Below are 19272 nucleotides of genomic sequence, written 5' to 3' on the forward strand. Positions count from 1 at the left end.
ACTATCAACTCGTCGTCTTCCCTTTTGATGAAGAAAGTTTGATCAGCCTTTCCTCTTGTGAACCCATGTGACACCAGATATTGTGTAAGTCTATCATACCACGCTCTTGGAGCTTGCTTCAACCCATAAAGTGCTTTTTTAAGGTATAGCACATGATCCGGGAAGTGTGGATCAATGAATCCTTTTGGTTGAGCCATATAGACATCCTCTTGAAGTAACCCATTCAAGAATGCAGTCTTTACATCCATCTGATAGAGTTTGAAATTCACTTGACATGCTAGGACAAGCAGAATTCTAATTGACTCCATTCGGGCAACTGGGGCAAATGTTTCATCATAGTCTACTCCCTCCATTTGTGAGTATTCTTGAGCTACAAGACGGGCCTTGTTGCGAATCACATTGCCTTCTTTATCAGTCTTGTTGCGGAATATCCACTTTGTACCGATGATGTGCTCACTTTCTGGTCTGGGTACTAGAGTCCAAACATCATTCCTCTGAAACTGGAGTAGTTCATCATGCATTGCTTCTACCCAGCTTTCATCTTGTAGTGCTTCCTCAACTTTCTTGGGTTCAACCTGTGACAAATAACAGGAATAAGACACAAAGTTAGCAACACATTTGTTAACTGTACGTTTCCTTAGTGTAAGTTCATTCATGTTTCCCACAATATCTTCAGGAGGATGATTTAATTTGATGCTAGAGGAGGGTCCTTTTTCTTCATGAGACACAGAATCTGGTGAAGTAGGAGCATCTGTAGAGTTTTCCACAATACTAGGAGTACTTGGAGACACAGGTTCTGATTCAACAATGTCTTGAACTTCATTAGGCTTAGGAGGAAGAATTTCTTTAGAGAGTTCCTCAATGCCTTTCTCAGTGCTGGAATCTGAAGACTCATCAATAACCACATTTATTGTTTCCATTACTTTCAGAGTTCTCTTATTGAATACTCAATAAGCCTTGCTTGTGGATGAGTATCCCAGAAATATGCCTTCATCACTTTGAGAGTCAAATTTTCCCACATTCTCTCTATCCTTAAGGATGAAGCATGTGCTTCCAAATATCCTGAAATACTTTACATTAGGCTTTCTTCCTTTCCACAACTCATAGGGGGTCTTTTTGGTACCAGGTCTGAAGTACACCCTATTTACCGTATGACAGGCAGTGTTTACGGCTTCTCCCCATAAGTTTCGAGCCATATTTTTGTTATGCAACATGGCTCTGGCCATCTCTTGAATAACTCTGTTCTTTTTTTCTACCACACCATTTTGCTGAGGAGTAATAGGAGCAAAGAACTCTTGAGATATACATGATCTTGTGCAGAAAGACTCCATGTATGAGTTTTCAAATTCTTTACCATGGTCATTTCGAATTCTGTCAATCTTTAAGCTTTTCTCATTCTGCAGTCTTGTGCATAAAGCCTCAATGTGCTCAGGAGCATCAGACTTGGATCGAAGTAAAATGACCAAAGTGTATCTAGTGAAGTCGTCTACCACAACCATGATGTACCTTTTTTCACCAAGAGACTCGGTTCTGGTTTGACCCATAAGATCTAGGTGTAAAAGCTCCAATGGTCTGGAAGTAGCTGAAGTCTGAGTGCTCGGATGCTTAGCTTTTGTCTGTTTCCCAAGTTGACATGGTCCACACACTACATTGTTCATTCTACTAAGCTTTGGTATTCCCAAGACAGATTCATGCTTAGATACAATGGATAGATGCTTGTAACTAGCATGTCCCATTCGTTGATGTGATAGTTCTTCATTTGGCAAACGAACGCTATTGCACACTACATCGGCATCAGGAACCAATCGATAGCAGTTGTCCAGAGTGCGAACCCCACTAATAAGCTTCTTTCCAGACTCATTCATGACAAGACACTTTCCCTTTGAGAACAGCACCATGAAGTCTTGATCGCATATCTGACTTATGCTCAATAAGTTAACCCTTGGACCTTCTACATATAGAACATTTGCGATGTCTGGCAGTCCTGGTAAAGATATGATTCCTTTCCCCTTAATTTGTGACTTGCTTCCATCACCGAAAGTCACATTGCCACCCCTTTTTGGCTCAAAGATCTTGAAGAGAGATCGGTCACCAGTCATATGTCTTGAGCAACCACTGTCAAGATACCATAGACATGTATCCATTACTTTGAAGGCAGACTTTATCATGAAACACACTTTATGCTTGGATGACAGATCAGAGGGAATGGTTCTTTCACTCAACTGCCTTTGATGAGCTAGGCCTTTAACTTTTACTCTTCTCAGCCGAACTCCTTTGCACATTTTTACTCTGAGACAGTCTAGTTTTCTTTTAGCCAAACTGAGATCCTTTCCATTATTCATTGTAAAGGAATTCAAATAACTTTTAGACTTGTGTTTTCTGAGACACTCAAACAAATAGTGATTGGAAAAATTAGATGTATTTGAAAACAAGGATCTTTTCAAACCAGTTATAGCCATGACAACAGGGGTCAATGGATCAAACACAGCAAAGATTAAATCCTAATCAGAGTGTGCCCGCTCTGATACTACTTGATAGGTCACAATCTGAATGACCCATTGTGATTAACCCTAATTAATTAATTTAGCCAAGTAATTAATTAATCAATTAATCATGCAATTTTATGGAAGCACAAACAAATCACCAATCAACTAAATATGCAGCGGAAAATAAATAACACGGTGATTTGTTTACGAATGTGGAAAACCCTAATGGCAAAAACCCCACCGAGTGATTTTCAGGTCATCACTCCCGAAACTCCACTATTATCAAATCAAGCGGTTACAAGTAAAGGAATCTCAAGTACCTTACCAACCTATAGTTAAACCCTTACCCCAATACCCAATTGGACTTGATCTGTAGTGACAGTCTCCACCTTTGATGCACGGCTCCCAAGTACGTGACTAACCAATGTGCGGATCCAAGTACGCGACTTCAGAACACCAACTGAGGAAGAATGGTTGGCTGCAAAGTTCTTCAGATCATCCTTTATGATGAATAGCAGGAAGATGCTTGGTTATAAAACCCTATGGTGCAAATACACAGCAACTTCTTGATGGAAGATGAACTAGGTCAAGAACTTCGTCTGTTGATCATAATTTGCTTAAACAGAGATTGCTCAATGATCATGCAACTTGTGTCACCCAAAACGGCTTTTAAAATAATCCTTTTATATGTTTAGGGTTAGAAGAAAAGAAGGCCCAAAAACATATTCACGGATACCAAGAAAATCATATTGGAAATCAGATTTTTTAAATCTCGACAGATAGCAGGTGTCGAGGTAGCTGTCGAGAGGTGTCGAGCTTTAAAAATTCTGCACTTCAACTTGCTTTCTCTTGGACAGACTTGATGACTTCAACACTTGACCTTGAAACATTGTTTCTTGAAGTATTAAAAACACCTAGAACTACCAAATTATAAGCAGAGTGCGTTTTGTCAAAGGATTAGCCAATTTACATAACTAAGTGAAATGTTCTTAAACAAGTTAAAACATATATGTCCTAACACTACAGGATTTGTTGGTGTAAATCTGCAACGTTCGATCGATTGAAAATTAGATTCGATTGATTGAACCTCGTGTAGATTGTTTTTCTACAAAAATTCCAACTCAGCCCAAGCCCATATAACATGAAGGGTTTATATGTTTTGCTTCAAGTATAAAAGGAAAAACCCTAGCCACATTTTAGAGGTTGTTGATGTGCTTTGTGTGTGAATTTTTTGTGAGATCTAGAGGTGTTTACCTTCATACACACGTAGGGTTATCAAGATCAAGATTGATGTCAAGAAGTTGATGATCACTTCAGTTACTGTTTCAAGAGTTTGAAGAAAACACAAGTGGGAGTACTTGTGGTTGTTGTGGATCAAGGAAAAAAGTAGTCCATGGACTCGGAGCTGTCACATGGTCGTAGTAGTAAGTTTTCTACACGAGATAGCAATAGGATGTTCGTGGTCTAAGTCTTATTGTAAAACTTCAATTCTTTTATAGTGGATTTATTTTACCTTGAGGATAGCTAGGTTAAATCCTCCCCAGATTTTTTACCGATTTGATTTTCTTGAGTTATAATATCATTGTGTTATTTACTTTTCCGCATTGTTCACATGATATGATTTGAATGTGTTTGATTTAGATCTTATTAATGAACTTGTTAATCAACTTGGCTTAATATTAAGTTAAACAACTTGTATTTTAAGGGGTCTAAAAATGTATAGATGTCTGTAATCATAGCCACTATAAGCTTTTCGATTACGTTAGCCTGCGGAACAGATTCACATTTCCAAAATTTACAAAATCGAGCGATATGCCTACTCTTGTTACACATAAAACAAGATCTATTAAATTGATGTTGTGAAGGGGGTTCTTAGTTCTTATTGTTATTTGTATTCGGGTTTCCCTTTCCTTGAGGTCTATTATTATTTTTGAAAACTCTCTTTTTAGGATTCAGTTGACTATTTCTAGGAAAAATGATTTTTGGGCATATTATTATTGGCAAAAATAAGGTTTACCTTTGTGGTGGAATTACTATTGCTCTCTTGTGTCATGAGTGCATCTTGTCCTCTAGTCTCCTCCTCCATATGGAGGCATGTGATTAAATTTTCCAAGGATGTGTCCTTTTGTTTGTGACTCAAAGTCTTTTGAACTCCCTTTAAGATTGTGGTAGCTTATCAACTATGCAAACTACCACCAGATTATCTCCAATCTTCATGCCTTCGAATCTTAATTTTGCCATGATCATTTGGAAGTCTTGTGCTTAATCCACTTCCGATTTTCCATCCACCATTTTGTAACAGAAAAATCTACTAACAGCATACTTCCACCTCAATATCATACTTGCTTTGTAAAGCTTTCCATATTTTCTTGGCAAAATTATAAGTTGTATTATAATAATCATAGAAATGATCGGCAAGGCAATTCAAAAGATAAGAGCGACAATTGTTTTCATCTTTTGTATACTTATCTATTTTTCTTGATGGAGACAAAATTCTTCCTCACTCATCTCATCGGTAGAAACCTTTGAAAAATTATTATCAGTGAGGATGTAGGCGACTTTGAGAATACTTAAATAGAAGAGGACATTTCCTTTCTACCTCTTGAAGTTGGCTCTTTTAAAGCAGAAAGGGCTTGTTGAGATCTCCAACAATCTCATTTGGTTTCTCTTGTATAGGATCCACGTGTTAGATGTCTTTAAGATTGTTGGTGCAAACACAATAATAATGGAAATAACACAAAGAGAAACTGAAGAATATTTCTAAATATTATTAATTTGAAGATAAGAAATACACAACACTATTTGGGCTAAAGCGCAGCACTCGCTCTCTTTATGGAGATTCAAACTCTTGGTTAGCTAAACTTTGTAACTGGTGCAGACATTCTCTGATTTGTTTCCCCCAGGATACAACAGCCCAACAAATGTCGTATGACTAGAATAACCTCTAATGTAGTGGTCCAGCCATTTACTCACCAACAAATATGATAATTATTTTGAATGGGCTGTCAAGTAGGAGGATTCAAGAGACTTATTCATTTCCATTTTTGACACCTCCTCCCTTCGTCTTCCTCTTGTGCACGTATTTAACCCAATATTTGAATCAATATATATTAGTCCATTAATCACCACAGTTAAAAAAAAAAAATAAAACAGTCTCTCATTTTCAACGTGAGATTTAACATTTTCACTAACTTCTTACCTTCCATATTAACTCCCATATCTTTACATTTATATTGTCATATTAATTCATTTTAATTAATTAATATTAAAATGCTCCAACAATACATATTACACAAACATAGAGAAGTTCATAGACAACCCACTCTAAAAAACTAGACAATAACAAGAAATCAAAACGAAAATATCTTAAAAGTTAAATAACACTAGCAAAAGGCAGTTGCAAATCAAAACATACTTTTATTGTCCAAGTTTAGCTTCACACAAAAACTTACAGGCAAATTATAAAAGATCTTATTCCCCCTTCATTATTGAACCTTTCCTTTGGCTACTTAATATGTTCGTAGAACCATATTAATGCACTACGTACCTTAGAAAGGAATTAGTTACAGAAAGCTCAAGGAGACAACGAAGAGGATGGATTGAAAGCAATTTGTTCAGCACGACTGACCACTTCATGAGGCCCTGCTTCTTCTTGGCCAACACCCATAAGATCAAGGTAATGGGATATAATGTTGTTCATGGACTCATTATCACCTTGACCGCAAACAAGATCTCCGTAAAGCACATTCATGGTAGCACCAAAACCAGAAACACGCTTGGCCAAAAAGTCGTTCTTGGTGGGTTTCCAGAGGCCAATAATGACATCGTGTGCTGAAGGTTGATGCCCCATAATTGGTGTCATCCATCTCCAAATTGCAACTTGGAAGGCTAGGGTAGCATTTTGTTCAATATATTCTGGATGGTTCAACAAATCCACCTTCAGATCTTTACCTGCTTCTCCATAATTGTAGTTCCTATTGAGAGCAACCGTAAAGAAAGTTGATTGGATTGTGGTATGCAACAATGAATTGATCAACAAAAAAATCTTCTCAAATAGGAAACAAAAGACACATACAAGTCTTAGGGTAGTAGAAAAAGTGGGTTGCACTTTTTTTTTATATTTAAAAATCAATTACTTAGATTTCGTTTGGAGAATGCATAACTTACGTACTCATATTTGAATTATGCTAGAAACGGAACTCATTTTGATGTTTTATTAACATCTAAACATAAAGCTTCTGTAGAAGTTTCAACATAGGATAAAATTGAGCAATATAAGATGAGAAAATAATTCTAACACATAAATAAAAGAATGTACAATTATTGTTAGTTTTATAGAAAAGATAGATATATACCAATAGATAGGCAAAGCACATTGACCATAGTATGCAACACCAGGAGCACATGGATAAGTATTTTTGTAGTGCTCATCACAATAATTGTATGAGTTGGAATTCATTTCCTTATTATAACATAAACCCCATGATAATGGTTCATTGGTAGCCACTTTATATCCACCTGAAAAAATATTATTCACTTTTACTTTGTATAGAGAGTGAGTGCGTGAGCAAAAGGCCATTGACCATATATAGCTTATAGATAAATTTAATTACACAACCAATTTTTCAACACGTAAAGCTCCGAATTCATTTTATTTCAACTTTAAATCCAATATGTTTTAAGGAAAAACGAATCTACTTAAACCACACTCATTAGATTCACTTACAACCTATACCTTCATTCGTTTGCTCAAAAATTGTTGGATTCAAAAATTAAATTAAGATTCTAATCATAATTAAGCCTCATTCCAACATGACCCTAATAAACAATATAAATTGTTAAACTTTTCATAACGAGTAACTTTCTTTTTCAGTTTAAATTAATTTAATCAAATAAACGGGTAACAAAGCCCAAATTATACTATGTGACATCAATTCTTAATAGATTAAATAACTAAACGACATAAAAGATTTAAAACATTAAAGTCCATTCCAATTGCATCAAATTAAAACTTGTGTGTGTTTATTTCTTTAAAAAGAATTAAAATTAAAACTTTCTTGTTTTGGATATTTCAAACAAATTAAAAGTCATGATTGTTTTTGATATATCAAATAATTAATAATATCTATCTTTGGGTAAACAAATATTTTATAGAGGTCAAAAAAATTCTTAAAATAATTGGTAAAAAGAGATTAAGAAAAACAGATATTAATACTATCTTTAAGATTTATCCAATTTGAAAAAGATCCAAACCAAACAGTCCCCTAGGCCTACAATAAAATGTCTTCAAAGTTTAAACACAGTACACACTTTGATCAAACCCCTACAAAATTTGAACCCTCACATATGAAATCAAAACCAGACAAGAAAGAAGTCCTCCCTCTCACTCTCTCTCTCTTTCTCATGCACGCACATATTCAACCGAACCAACGAGACAAAAACCCAAATTAAAATTTCCCAAGACAGAGACTCTCTGATAAAGTAGTACTCACAGGAGGTTTTGGTGCCAGGATGGGCAAGAAAAGCTGCAACTTCTTTTGTTCCAAAGAAGTTTGAGTTCAAGTAGGTAGTGCCAAAGCCATAGGGCTCATACTCTGCAAAGGCAGTGATAAAAGAGTACATACTGGTAGTCCCAAAAGCCCTTTGCATGGGCCTCGAGGGAGTTCCGGTTTGAGAACATGTTCTCAAACTGGTCACTCTGCAAGTAGTCAGTGACGGCCCCATCACAGCATCGATATGTAATGGTGTTGCACTGCCCACGATCTTGACAACATTTAGTTTTTGAGCATGCTCTATTTTCACAAGGTAGCTTCTGGCTCGAAGAAAACTTGGGACAATTCACAAGAACTAATAATATCAATGCCAATGTCAAGAGAGGTCTATACTCCATCTTTTGCATTGTAAGAGCAACCACATCAGCATATGTAAAGTCTTATAAAATAAAAAAAAGAGTTACTCATTTTACACATTTTGAACAAAAAAAACATCCACATCAGTGGGTATAAAATTGTGCATTTTTGCATAATTGCTACAGTAACCGTGTATATATGCACAGTTACTATAACTCGTCCATCTATTACTTTCATATTATCTTCATATACTATAAAAAACTTATTTCACTCTTTTTTTCTCTCTCCTCTCACCTAAGCAACACCAACACCTCTCAATAGTCTCTCCCTGTTTCATTCCTGAGCTCTTCCTCTCATCTTCTCTCTTCGTCTGCTTCTCAACAGCTCTTGCTCATTCTCCTCACCACGGGAAATAATGTGAACAGTTTGGAGGTTTTGTAACCCCGTGAAGAGGGTGGATCAACTTAGAGGTATCTCTATTGACAGACTTTGGGGCAAATTTCTCTATAAAGGTATGAGTTTTTCTCATTGAGATTTTAGGGGGTTTTTTTTTTTTTTTTTGGTTTCAAGCAAGATTCTTGGGAGTTTCTCTAAACTAATTTTTTTTAGAGTTTCTTGGGAGTTTCTTGTTTCAAGTGAGGACATGAAACAAGGTTTCTTTCATTGGGCCTCTTGAGGGATTGGGGCGTGTTTGCTTATGCTATAATAGATTGAGTTATATAAAATCCATTCTTGTGTTGGATATTGATCTTGCTTTTCTAAAAAAGCCTGAATAGAATGTAGTAGAAAATCTAAAGGTAACTTCTCATTCAAAATAAATTATTGGGCCTTTAATGTATGGAGTACTCTATACAGTAGTTGTCACTTAGGCCAGTCTTTGTTGAAGATTGGGATGTGGGCAATTCAAATTTGGACCTTATGTTTCAGAATTTAACTTAGTTCGGATTCTTCGGAACACACCCGAAGTTATTTTTAGAATTTATTAGTATTTCAGATTTTATGTGTATTTTATATTTTATTATTTTAAAGTTCAAGTAAAGATTAAATTTCATGTCTTTTAGATAGGGATTAGTTTCAAGCCAATAAATCATATACACGGTTCACAAATGATCACAATCCTTATATTTAATATGACCGCCCAGTATTTGTGTAGAAGAGATTCTTCCATTTCTAGATTCATGTCTACTAGGCAGATGCAAATTGCTTATAATCCTATAGCTTTTCCTTGTTCTCATTACCTTTTTGTAAATACTTGTTTCTAAGATAAATTTGCCATCTTTATATATATTCCTCCAATTCTATGATACTGGATCTTAGACACATTAGTGCGTTAAAAGATTATTTGTTGATTTTCTGAAAGTTCATAAAAGTTCAATTGTACCTAAAAAAAAAAAGGCTTTAAAAATCTATATATAGGCAAATAAGCCAACAGAAAGAAGCTAATCCAAGTGCTATTTATATGCTAATATTGATGTTTCTTCCAATATGGAAATAGGTGGATAATCATATCATACTGCTTTCTTTTATTTTATTTAAAAAAAAAAAAAAATCATTTTCCTTCTTCATGTCCTATCACTGTAGGAAGGAATGGTTCTTGAATGTATGGCTAGCATTGACATTTGGTGGAGTCTCTTATTACTTAGTTATAAACTACTTCAACTTGATGTTAAAGGTTTCACATTGATTTTGGATGTTTCTTTGGGATATACTTGAGAAACATATACTGTTTGTTGGCCATGAAAGAACTGCCTAGTATATCTCTACCTATGGAGCAATGGTTCACACACTGATGAGTGTGTTCTGATTGGTTCAGAAGTACTAGTAACTTATCTACCTCTGTCAATTCTTTTCCCCTGCATTATCTATTAGATAAATTTCAACTTCAATTTTGTTGCTTATTAGTGTTGCTTCTGAATTACTTTGGTGTTTGTTAGGTGATGGACTCACAAAATCCATTCTTTCTTGACATTTTACAAGACAAGGAACAAGGTTTTGAGTCTTTTGACAATAGTATTTTGATGTTCACTCCGCATTCAGACGTAAATATCCATCAATCTCCACCTCAAGTTGAAATGGGACAATCTACACCCCCCCCCCCCCCCCCCCCCCCCAACNGGTATTTTGACTCAACATCTAATATGTATTGTACATCAATGCACTTTTAGTTTTATGATTCTCATTATTTTCAATTTTTAACTTTTGTAGATTAATGATGCAAAAACTATGTATAAAAGTAATAGCAAAAATGCATTTGAAGTGGAACATTGTTGGAGAATTTTGAGGAATGAAGCTAAGTGGTTGAATCTAAGAGATAATGTGAAGGTCTGCACAAAACAGCCAGCCACACAATCTTGTCATACTTTCGTAAGCTCAATAAATCTAGATGAAAATAATGATAAGATGAACTCCGGTGAAACCTTAGAGAGACCCATAGGCAAGAAGGCCGAAAAGGAGAAATTAAAGAAAAGAAAGAATTGTGATGATGTGGTCCCAATACTTTCCACCCAATTGGATGATATTAAGGAAGAAAATAGGAGAATGCATAAGGAGAAAAAGGAAAGTATGCGCATTGCATTAGAAGAACGAAGAGAGTTAACGCGCATTGCATCCGAGGAATGAAGAGAGTTGATTCATATCAATGAAGAGAAGAATGAAGTAGAAAAGAGGAAAGGGGAAGATGAAATTATGATGAAAGACATAAGAACCATGGATCCCGAGCAAAAAGAATATATTCATCTACATTGTTTGGAAATCTTGGAGAGGTTAAGGTCTAAATTTCCATTAAGATTTGAATATTATTATTGACAATATCTAATCAAGTAAGTTTTTGTATAGTGCAAAGATACTAGCATATAGTCGACATAGATGATTTGATGTTAGACATTTCTTTTGTAGTATTTACTTGTACAGGGAACATGATTCTTCAATCTCTAATCATGTTAGATATATTTTTGTAGTCTTCACTTGTGTAAGGAAAATAGCAATTTATGTTGTAAATTTTGTATTGTGCACGGAAAATAGCACTTGATTATTCAATTTAATTTGTGATTCTGTTCTTGTCATTCTATTTTGGGTGAAGCAATGTCTTTGTTTTTGTCATTCTATACAAGATAATTTGTGCAAGGATAATAGCACTTGGATAATTTGTCATTCTCTTTGCTTGTTTTGCTTGTTGAAGGTGGATGTACTTGTACTTGCTTCCATGGGTTATGCTTTGTGATATGTCTAGCTGTACTTGTATGTTGGCTGGATTCTTGCAATTGAAGCCATTGATGAAGACTGGCTTTACTATGAATATGTCAGTAGTGTAAATGTGTTTGACTTGTATATATAATGCTTCAGACCATTTAATCGAGTTTGAATTTATATTTAATTAAATTGATCTGAATAGTGGTTGATAAAGTCGAAAATGTGCTTCGTCAGTATGTTCCTCGTCAGAATGATGGATGACCTCCGGACCTGTTGTCAACACAAGAAGAAAGCAAAAAGGGTACCTTCGCCGGCGTGAGGCCAGCTGGGAATACTCCGATGCTTAAGTCAGATTACACCATCCCAAACTTAACTTGCTCACAGTTCCCTTTTTTCTGGTTTTTTGTTCTGTTACCTTTTTCTTCACACTGGGCTCACCTTTTATATCCTTCCCTGGGTCGGTGTAGTTATGTTCGTTAAATGCTGGGTTGAGCATTTATCTCCTGACTGTTGCATTTAATGGGCAATGATTGCCTCAGTTATAGTGTAACGGACGACCGTTGCGCCGCTCCTGTTCTTGTAACTGCCCCTGACGTAATTATGGAAGGCCAGGTGTTCAGCTGTGATATTAATGCACATAGTCCTTACTAATTGTGATGACGGGGTCTTGCCCCTATGTTCGTCTTCTACAAGGACGTAGAGTAGATCGTTATCCTCGTCAACGATCAATCACAGGTATCCGTCAGTTGCCCCGCATTCCGTAATCATCATGAGTTTGGACGATATTCGGAATGTCATTGGACACGATGATTCAGTTTTCTACAATTTCAAATGTCAATTGTCCCGATTTAAATGCGAAGCGACTGCCCCTTCGGGAAATGGGCAAGTGTTGATTCTTAGTTGGAGGTGTGTGCGAATTTTCATCGTTTTTGGCGCACTTTAATTTTGGGTTTTCTTTTTAGAGGAAACCGTTCCCCTACCTTCCTCCTATTTTGCCTGACTCTCGAAGCGCTAAGTGATTTTCACCTTCAGAAATCCTGGTAAGGTTTCTGTACTTTTGCTTTAATGGTTGGTTTTGAGCGTCTTAGTCAAGAGTGCCCTTCGATCTCTTTTTTCTTTGCCAGGTTGGGAGTTTTTCTTGACCATTCTTCTGGTCGACGTCCTCCATTAGGTTTGTTTGTGTCTCGTGACTCTGCTATTAGGCCTGTTTTATTCACTCTCTATCCTTTAATCCACCAGTCTTTAGTTAGGTATCACTTAGAGATGGATCCAATCGAGTATAGGGCAGATGATGTTAGGTCTAGCGAATTGGAGACTGGGTTGTCTTCCAACGCTGAGTCTTTGAATCAAGTGATTGATACAGCAGTTTCTAAGCTACCCTCATCTTCTTTTTCTTGTCCCTTACATGCCCTTTCTGAGTCTTGTTGCTTGAAGGTGACTCATTTGAAGGGTTTTAGGAAGAGGTTTCAATTCCAAAAAGCATTTCTGTCAGGTTGCCTCGTCTGGGTGAGAGAGCTTGCAACTTTGCTCACGGGGAGGTTTGTTTTTATGAGGCTCAATTTTTGTGTGGCCTTCGATTCCCAGTTTTCCCCTTCATTTTGCATCTTTTGAACGCCCTTCAGATTGCCCTTGGTTAGCTCGTCCCCAATGCTTGGAGGACGGTAATAAGTTGTATGGTCATCTGGGTATTTGCCTGTGGTGGAGAAATGATTATAGTAAATGAATTTTTGTTTTTGTACCGTTTGAAGCCATCTACCTATTATGGGTATTTTGAGCTTCTACCTTGGCATAGGAAATTTAGAGTAGTGAGGGATTTCCCTTCGTCCTTCCATGATTGGAAATCACGGTACTCTTTTGTCTCTAGATCTGGTTAGGAAACCTTATTTGACGATTTATGGGGGGAAGTCCCAAGATTGCTCTGAAAATGGGAGGTTCTAGCACTTGGTGCGTATTCTTGTGATCTTTTTCTGCTCTTTTCCATGCCTTGAATGCTTATCTGACGCCATTTATGTTTTGGTTTGCAGATCTTGATCGTCCTGATCTTGAAGACCAATATTGTCATCGAGTTCAAGCTGCTCTTGGCTATGCCCGTGAAATAGAGGATTTTGACGATCTACTAGATCCTCGTCACTTATATGATTGCTGCTTAGCTCCTGAGCCGTCAAAATACATTTTAGAAAAAATTTGTCGGGAAGAGAAAAGTAAGTTCGTCTGTCAACTACTTTATTTCCTCTGACTTCGTCTGTTATCTGACCGGGAGTGATTCCTTTCCATATCATCTTTTTTTTTTTTTTTTTTTTTTTGCAGAAATGGCAACTTGATACAGTAAAGACAAATATGCTTGTATTAAGAACTTGAAGAACGAACCTCTAGCCAACTTGACTTCAGGCTCAAAGAAGAGGAAGTTAGGTGATGAGAAGGCTGAAGCTTCTTTTCCAAATCCTTCCGTTCATGTTACTCCTCCCTCTCTAACTCCATCTTTAGAAGTGACTGCTGTCACTCCCCCGGTGACTCGTGCTAGCGGTAAGAGTAAAATTGGGATGAGTGTATGGGACGATCCTGCCACAGCCTTAGGTTGTGCACATAATGTCATCACAAGTGACGAATTGAAGAGTTTGTTGTCCGTTCCTTCGCATGAGCTCGTCAGTCGACATATCCATAAGCTGGTGCAGGTATGTCACCTCGATTTCCTTACCTTACTTATTTGCTATGGAATGTGTACAACCTTCTTTCCCCTCTCTTTACGTATCACGACAGACTATTTGAGTATGGAGGAGAAGATTGTGATGGCCTCATCAAAAGCAGAATCTGTTAAGGCTGAATGTTCTCAGCTGAAGAAAGATCTGATCACTGCGATGAATGAAAGGAATGAAGCTAATCAAAGAGTAAAGGAGCTCACTGAATCCTTGCGTGTGGAGAAAGCTCTCGTCATTCAAAAAGACGAGGAGATCCAAGTTGCCTTATTGAAGACTGACGAGGAAAGGGAGAATGTTATTCAAAAATTCAAGCAATCAGAAGAATTCTTAGACCTCCAATTCTTGCAATACTTCAAGGGATTTGAACTTTTAAGCCATGAAGCATCACAGCTCGGCTGTGGATTTTTCTAGCCTGGACTTTGAGAAAATTGACACTGAAGTCCTGGAAGACGAAGCGAAGGAATTGGAGGAAGCTGAATTTGTGGTGCCGGAGAAGGACAAAGCGGCTGAAGACAGGGAGGAAGATGGAGCGGTTGGAGTAAGGTTGCTGACGAACCTCCAACCCTTCCTTTATAACTGTATGTTTTGAAAACAATATATTTTCCCCTTCTATGTTTAGGGGTTTCTTTTGCTAACAAATACTGGTTACCTCCTGTTTTGAGGTAGATATTTCTTATTTGAAGTGATGGGTTTCCCCTTGATTTTGGGGCCATCTATTAAACTACTTATTACTTTATCTATGCCGTCATATGCTATTGCTTCTCTTGCTAAATCTTTTGTTCTTGCAATCATTTTGATAACAGTTGAAGTCTGTGCTTGATTTGGTCATAGAGTTAGTACTTCTATCAATTGCTTTGATTTCGTCGCATGAGGTGAATCTCACCACTGGGGGATTTTTATCCCGTGGTTGTTCTTATGAACCTTATCCCATGGTTTTCAGGATGATTTTTTACCTCGTCGAGGGTTTTTAACCCTACGACTTAAACTTTAAGTTTTCACAACTTAGGTTTGGATTTTAATCTCGTCTTTATTACTGATGGGATTTCAATCCTTGTGATTTAAACTTAGAGTTTTTACCACTTAAACTTGGATTTTAATCTCGTCATTTTTATTGATGGGATTCTTATCATTGTGATTTAAATTTATAGTTTTTATCTCTTAAGTTTGGACTTCAATCTTGTCATTATTATTGACGGGATTTTCTGTCTTTGTGATTTAAACTTATAGTTTTTATCAGTTAAGTTTGGACTTCAATCGTGTCATTCTTATTGACGGGATTTCTAACCTTGTGATTTAAACTTATAGTTTTTATCACTTAAGTTTGGACTTCAATCTCGTCATTCTTATTGATGGAGATTTTTATCCTTGCCTCCTCTTTTTGTTTCAACAGAAGTTGTTTGTCTTGGGGCGTTTGTCATGATATACGATGAAAGCAATTGTGAAAACCTCTTGTCTGTTTTATTCGTCCTTGTTATAAAGATGAGTTACAAGGATGCAAATTTATGGAAATACAAAAGCGCTACATGTAAAGTATTGAATAATAAACCAATATTGAATAGAAAACAAAACAAGTGCATAATGAAAAATTGATTTCTCGCTTATCTGTATGTAAATAAACGATGTCCCTAATCCCGGAACTTATTAAGGTTGAATCTTCGTTCTCCTTACTGATGATATTTCTTGAGATGCTCTACATTCCGTGGATGAGGTAAAGGTTTCCCCTTCTCGCCTTCTAAGTAATAACTACCCCTTCTTGAATAACGGACGACCTTGTATGGGCCTTCCCAGTTATGGCCTAGTTTCCCATCATTTGGATCTTTGGAGGCTTGTGAAACCTTTCGCAGGACCATGTCTCCTGGGTTGAATCGTTTCAACTTGAGCCTCTGGTTGTAATACTTCATCATCCTCTCTTGATACAGCGTCATCCTTTGTGCAGCATCATCTCTTACTTCGGGTAGACAATCTAAGGCTAGCTTCAGGCCTTCGTCATTTCTCTACTCGTCATACCAAGCTTTTCGAATGCTTGATATTCCAATCTCTATAGGGATCACCGCTTCAATTTCAAAAGTCATCTTGAAAGGAGTCTCGCCTGTCGGGGTCCTTATCATTGTTCTGTATGCCTATAAGACTGCTGGGAGCTCGTCAGGCCATGCCCCTTTTGCCTTCTCAAGTCGGGTTTTGATCAACTTGAGCAAGGTCCGATTTGTAACCTTTGTCTGACCATTGGCCTATGGATGACCAGGTGAGGAGTAATGGTTCTTTATCCCTAACTCTCTGCAGAAGTCTCTAAACTTTCTGTTGTCAAATTGTCGTCCATTGTCAGAGATGATAATGCGGGGGATTCTAAATCGGCAAACAATATTCTTCCATACGAAGTGCTGTATCTTCGCCTTTGTTATAACTGCAAGAGGTTCTGCTTCCACCCACTTTGTAAAATAATCAATGGCAACGACGAGAAATTTTACCTGTTTCTTATTACCACGAGGTAGGGGGCCCATTAGGTCGATTCCCCACGTGGAGAATGGCCAAGGCGAAGTTATGCTAGTCAAATGCTGCATGTTCCCAAACCGCTGGCATTTATCGCACGTCTGGATGACTTAAGCTGCATCCTTCTGCATTGTTGGCCAGAAATATCCTGCACGGACAAAACTGACGAGTGACCGTGGCCTGGAATGATTCCCACACACTTCTTCGTGTATTTCCCTTAGGACATATTCAGCATCCCTTGGGCCCAGACACTTCAAGTAGGGTTGGGAAAATCCCCTTTTGTATAGCTCGTCATTTAAGATTGTAAATCTGGACGACCTAACCTTGACTTTACAGGCTTCGATTGGATCTGATGGAAGGCTTCCAGTCTTGATGTAAATGACTATGGGATCCATCCAGCTTTCTTCTGAATGTACACAACTTATTTTAGGGCCTTTAGTACTTGGAAGATATTGTACTTCCAGTAGCAAATCTGGGCGTCTCTTGCTGGTATCTGACAATGCCAGCCTAGCAACCTCTTCTGCTTTAGAATTCTCTTCCCGAGGCACCTGGATAATCTTGACATCATCAAAATTAGAAATTAACTGATTAGCCAAGGTCATGTACCTCTTCATTCTATCCTCAGCCTCGTATTCATCGTTCAGTTTTCCAGTCACCAGTTTTGAATCAGAGTTCAATGTCACGCTCCTTACTCCAATAGCCTTTGCCACCTGCAGGCCCATCAAGACAGCGTTTTCTGGGGAGGAGAGAATCACACCTACTCCACCTATGCCCAATGCTGCTGATCCATCTGTGTGTATTATCTAGTGTCCTGATTCTGGACCTTGCTCAGCCGTAGTGAATTCAACAACGAAATTTGCCAATGCTTGGGCTTTGATTGCTGTCCTGGGCCTGTAGTCAACATCGAACTGGCTCAGTTTTATTGCCCATTGAACCATTCTTCCTGCTGCGTCTGGTCTACCCATGGCCTTTCGTAGTGGCTGGTCTGTCATTACCAATATTGTGTGCGCTTGGAAGGACGGAGCTTCCTCGACGCAACGATTAAAGCAAAGGCTAGCTTCTCTATCCTGGGAGCTTCTGCCCCCTAGAAAACCTGGTTGGTGTAGTAGACTGGCCTTTGAACTTGGACTTCTTCTCTGATAAGTGCCGAGCTCACTGTTGTTTCAGAGACGGCTAGGTACAAGAATAAATCTTCCCCCTCGATGGACGGGCTTAACAATGGTGGTTTGGACAAGTAGCTTTTGAGAGCTTGGAAAGCCGCTTCGCACTCGTCTGTCCAATAGAAAGCATGCTTCAGAGTCTTGAAGAATGGCAGACATTTGTCCGTCGCTTTGGACACAAACCTATTCAAGGCTGCTATGCGTCCTGTCAACCTTTGAACTTCTTTCACACTCCTTGGTGACGTCATATCTAATATGGCTTTGACTTTTTCGAGGTTAGCCTCTATACCCCTCTGTGAGACCATAAAGCCCAAGAACTTGCCAGATGACACCCCAAATACACACTTGGCTGGATTCAACCTCATTTGGTATTTCCTTAATACTTCGAAAGCTTCCTTGAGGTTGTCTAGATACTGCTCAGCTTTTCTACTCTTCACTAGCATGTCGTCGACATAAACTTCCATATTTCTCCTAATCTGCCTTGAGAACATCTGGTTTACTAACTTTTGGTATGTAGCTCCTGCGTTCTTTAGACCGAAAGGCATGACCCTATAACAATATAACCCCTAGCTGGTAACAAATGCAGTCTTCTCCTGGTCTTCTTCACTCATGCGGATCTGGTTATAGCCCGAGAACGCATCCATGAAAGTTAGTAACTCATGGCTTGCTGTTGAGTCCACCAACTAATCAATCCTAGGGAGGGGAAAGCTGTCCTTAGGGCAAGCTCGGTTAAGATCTGTAAAATCCACGCACATGCGCCATTTCCAGTTGGACTTTTTCACCATGACGACGTTGGCTAACCACTCTGGATAATATACCTCTCTAATGAATCCAGCTGTCAAAAGCTTCTCTACTTCCTCCATAATTGCTTTGTTCTGCTCTAGGGCAAAAACTCGTCGTTTCTGCTGGACGAGCTTTTTGGCAGGGTCGACATTCAGCTTGTGCTCTATGACCTCGTTTTCTATCCCCAGCATATCTTCGTGGGTCCAAGCGAAGACATCTAGATTCTGCTTGAGGAACTCCACAACTTTGCTCTTCAAAATAGTGCTAAGTCCTGTCCCCACCTTCGTCACTTTCGTCGTCTCCCCGTCTACCAGGTGCACTTCTTCTAGCTCTTGAGACGATTCTTTTGATTCCTATTCCACTACCCACATGTGGTTTTCTTTTGAGTCCAGGACTGCTTGGTAACATTCCCTTGCCAACAGTTGATCTCCACATATCTGACCTACCCCATCTGGGGTCGAAAACTTTACCTTTAAGCAGTAAGTCGACGTTACTGCTTTGAGTCTATTTAGTGTGGGTCGTTCCAGGATGATGGGCAATCGACGACCAAGAAATCTGCTTGAATTGTCACTTGTGTAGGGTACATTCCAGTTGTAACGGATAGTGTGACGATTCCCCATGG

General features: G+C 38.1%; 1 pseudogene; it reads right to left on the bottom strand.

Moving 5' to 3' along the window:
- Nucleotides 1-6060: 6060 nt before the first annotated feature.
- On the bottom strand, nucleotides 6061-8376 carry LOC112006418 (chitinase-like protein 2; annotated as a pseudogene).
- Between the last annotated feature and the right edge of the window lie 10896 nt (nucleotides 8377-19272).

Source organism: Quercus suber, unplaced genomic scaffold (genome assembly GCF_002906115.3).
Source record: "Quercus suber isolate HL8 unplaced genomic scaffold, Cork oak 2.0 scaffold_171, whole genome shotgun sequence".
NCBI classification, from domain to species: Eukaryota; Viridiplantae; Streptophyta; class Magnoliopsida; order Fagales; family Fagaceae; genus Quercus; species Quercus suber.